Here is a 4,026-nt window from a genome sequence, read left to right as displayed (position 1 = left end):
AAAAAAAAAGGAAAAGCCATGAAACTAGCTTTTTTTATAAACTATTTCCACTAAGAGCTGTAGGTGTGCCAAGGCTGGAGGTTTGATTGCTCTACAGGACACAAGACCTTTCCTGCTTCAGGCAGGGAATTGAACTAGATGACCTCTTGAGGTCCCTTTGAGTCCTTACTTTTCTATGATTTCTACATTTTCAATTTTTTTGTCACTAAGTCATTGGGACTTAAGCTCATGTTTAAGCTAACCTGTCTGCTTTTCTGAACCTTTTCTGTACAGGGTCTTCATAAAGTCCTCATGCACTTTTTTTAAACTTGAATAACTTAGGTTGTAGGTATGATAGAAACAATCTGTAAAGGGTATTTAAAAGCAAATTTATTAAAGTTTTAGGACAACTAGAGTACACAATGCCAGACTTCGTAAGTAATGAAAAATTTATTCTTAAATAAGATGAAGCTCTATGCCACTATGCTCTGAATGTACGACAGTTCCTAAATTACGTTTACCTAGAGAAGTGGATAGGCAGAGGTGGACCAATTGCTTGGCTACCTTGTTCATCTGACCTGTCACTGTTGGACTTCTTTTTATGAGGACATGATAAAAGTGTAGTTTACTTGTCAAAACTACGTTCTTTGGTGGAAGTTAGGGCTAGAATCACCAATGCAATTAGTGCAGTAATTCAAAAGCAACTGGGAAACGTTTTCAAGGAGTTGGAAGATCAAATTGAGGACCGTATCATGATGGATGGTGGTTATGTTGAAGTCTAGCCTCGTGTACTCTAGTTGTCCTAAAACTTTAATACATTTGCTTTTAAATGCCATTTACAGATTGTTTCTATCATACCTACAACCTAAGTTAATAAAGTTTAAAAGTGCACAAGGACTTTATGAAGACTCTGTATAAAAGTTTTCCTCAAAGAAAGCTTGAATGCGTGCTGTAGTTTCTGTGAGCTGTCTGGCAAGTGTTGAATGTTGTATTTAACTTAAGTAATGTTTACAAATTTCTGCCAGTCTTTCTTTGAAAATATTGGTTCTAAGTTAGTTTTCTAGGTTATTTGTAGGGATGTAGAAATAAAGATAGCAAGTTTTCACTGCCTGCTGCTGGTCTGTCTGCTGACAGAGGTTTTTACACTGAAGTTCTTGTTCACTGCTCTAACATCTGTTTTTATCAAATAGTATTTAAATGAATATTTAGTTTTTCTCTGTTGTTTCATGTGATTCTCTGGTGGTTGAGATCTGCTGAGAAGGGCCCACAGGAAGTAAACTTAGGAGTAGTTTACAGCTTGGGACTTTTCATACTAGTCTGTAATAACCTGAATTAATAGACTTTCAGGGCATGTTTTCAAGATTTGTTCTCAGTTTTTTCCATCATGCAGTTTGTGCAGGTGAAGCTCAGAGTGCAGTGAAAGGGTAACATAGTCCACATACGTAAAGCATTACAGAAATGTTTTAAAAATAAAACTTAAGAGAAAATGTACACATGTCCCTTGTTCTCCATGTCTGCAATAGAAGCAGTGTTGGAAATAGGTAGAAGTGCACCAATATATTATATTGGTCCGATATTGGATCGGCACTGATGCAGAGAAAATTGACTGTATTGGAAATTAGCTTGACACGGCAGGTAATTTGGCTGGGAAATGCCTGTGTGTGCAGCTGCAGTGCAGCATGCAGGCAGCAAGGAGGACAGCCCAGCAGCTTGGAGAGGTGTGTGCAGCTGGTAAATCTGGTGGTGCAAGTGGGGGGGTGGGGGGTGATCAATGCCCGCTGTGGTGAGGGAGGGAGTGGGGCAGGAGCTGGTGCAGGTGCTGCTCAGCCAGGGCTTGGCAGAGCTGTGGCTCATCTGAGCTCATGGGGGGGGTGGGGCATGTGCTCCCAAGTCTGCATGGGGCAAGGCAGGTGGGCTGCAGCTGGGGCTGTGCCGGGCTCTTCTTGGTGGGGGCTAGGCTCAGGGTGGGTGGCAGTGGCGGTGTTGGGAGCGGAGCTATGGGGGGGGTCTGCAGCCACCCCAAATTGCGCCATAGCCTTCTCAACCCAGCGCTGCTGCTGCCTGCCCAGAGCATAGCCTGGGCTCAAGGCCCCGCCTCCACCCATGAGCCAGGAAGAGCCCAGGGCTGCACCAGGTGGGTGGTGATAGTGCTGAGAGGGGAGGGCTACAGTGAAATTTGGGTTGGCTGCAAACTCCCCCTCTGTAGCCCCACTCCCAGTGTCACTGCCTCCTGCCCTGAGCCCGGCCCCTGCTGAGAAGAGCTCGGACCAGCCCCAGCTCCAGTCTGCAGCTGCAGCTCACTTGCCTTGCCCCATAAAGAACTGGATGCACATGTCCCCCCGTGCCCTCCGCATGAGCCGTAGCGCTTTCCCCAGCCCCTGCTGCTTGGATCGGTATTGATTGATATGCCTCCTTAAAAATCGGCTATCAGTATCGTCCGCCAAAATCTCTATCAGTGCACCCCTAGAAATAAGGATGTAAATATCAGTTTAAAACTATCTGTTTAACTTCCTTTAATTATATCGGTTAAACAGTCCTGACCCAGGGGTGCAAAGTCCCAGGCCAGCGCCTACCCTGCCTCAATGTAGGGGTGGGGCTGCAGTTGCCTGCCTGGAGCAACACAGGGAACCCAGGGCTGTGCAGACTTGCTCCGACACAGCTGCTGCTGGGAGCCGCTCCCTGGGGCTGTCCCCTATCTTCCTCTTTAACCTCATAAGCTATAGGTAATAGTTCTCCCTCCTCCTTCCTCCTCCATTCTTCCCTCCTACCTGCCCTGACACTTCCTGTTCCTGAGGCACTGCACCACAGGGAGCAGTGTTCAAGGAGTGGGAGGAATGGGCAAGGCTGGGATCATGGGGCCTGGTCACAGGCCTGGATCCAGAGGCCTGATCCCTACATGCCTCTGCTCTCTGGGGTTGTTGAGGTGGGGAGGGGTGTGTGGGGGGAAAATGTGCATGTGTGTCTAAGGAAAGGGGGCTGCCGTGGGTGAGGGAAGGAGCAGGGTGCAGGAGGGTGCGTATAGCAGAGCTTGCCTGGGTGGTGTCCGCGCTTATCTCATGGTGTTCCGCGTGGGGCTGAGCCCAGTGCATTCATGCTGGGGCAGCTTGCGCTATGCACTTGCTGGTGTCTGCAGCCCTGCTGGGTGTTACTTTGCTCCCCCTGCCTTCAGTGGCAATTGTTACTCCTGTTCTTCTCCCTGCAACGCTGTGCTGGGTGGGTGAGCAGCTCCTGCACCAGCACATGATCTTGCTCCAGCTCCTGGGATGGCAACTGGGAGCTGAAGCCAGAGCCCTGCAGTGGTTGAAGCTGCCTGCCCTCCCAGAACATTGCAGTGTGGCAGGAGCAGCTTCAGCAGGAGGTTGACTGCTGCTGGATGCTGGTCTGTGCCCCCCCTGTCTCCAGTGGCGGCTCTTGCCCCTGTTGTGCTGCATCACAGCTGTGCTGCACCACACTTCTTCTGGCAGGCATGCGGGGCTCTGGCTTCAGTTCCTATATGCCTTCTGGTAGATGGCCCCTGAGAGCTGAGGCTGGAGCTCTGTGCACTAGGCCAGGAGCCCAGAGCAGCACAGTATGGCAGGATCAAACTCAGGAGCCTCCACTGGAGGTAGGAGGCACAGAGCAGCACCTGGCTGCAACTGCACTGGAAACAGCTCACTGGAAGCTGCATGCACTGGCCAGGACTGGGCTGTGAGTGCCAATAGGAGCCCAGCACAGGCTGTCCCGCCACAAGCGAATGGGGCTTGGCCCTATGTGGAGCACTGCATGGGAGCTGTGGGCCAGATCCAGTTACCTGACAAGCTGGATCTGGCCTGTGAACTGTATTTTGCCCATCTTTGGCTTGTAGTGTGTTTCTTTTTACTTGAAAACAATTGATGGCCTATTTAAAGAATAGAAGCTGTCTATATGCCTTTTTTAATAGACAAATGCAAAAACCATTAATACATTTTCAGACTTCTGGAAATCTTATCCAATATCAGAAGAAGTAGAGTTATTTTCTGTTTCAGAAGTAGAGGTATATTCTCTGTCTTCTGGCGGTTTAGATCCTAG

This window comes from Crocodylus porosus, unplaced genomic scaffold (assembly GCF_001723895.1).
Source record: "Crocodylus porosus isolate Cpor-Errol unplaced genomic scaffold, CroPor_comp1, whole genome shotgun sequence".
In the NCBI taxonomy this organism is placed as follows: domain Eukaryota; kingdom Metazoa; phylum Chordata; order Crocodylia; family Crocodylidae; genus Crocodylus; species Crocodylus porosus.
Note: the sequence above shows the minus strand (reverse complement) of the source record.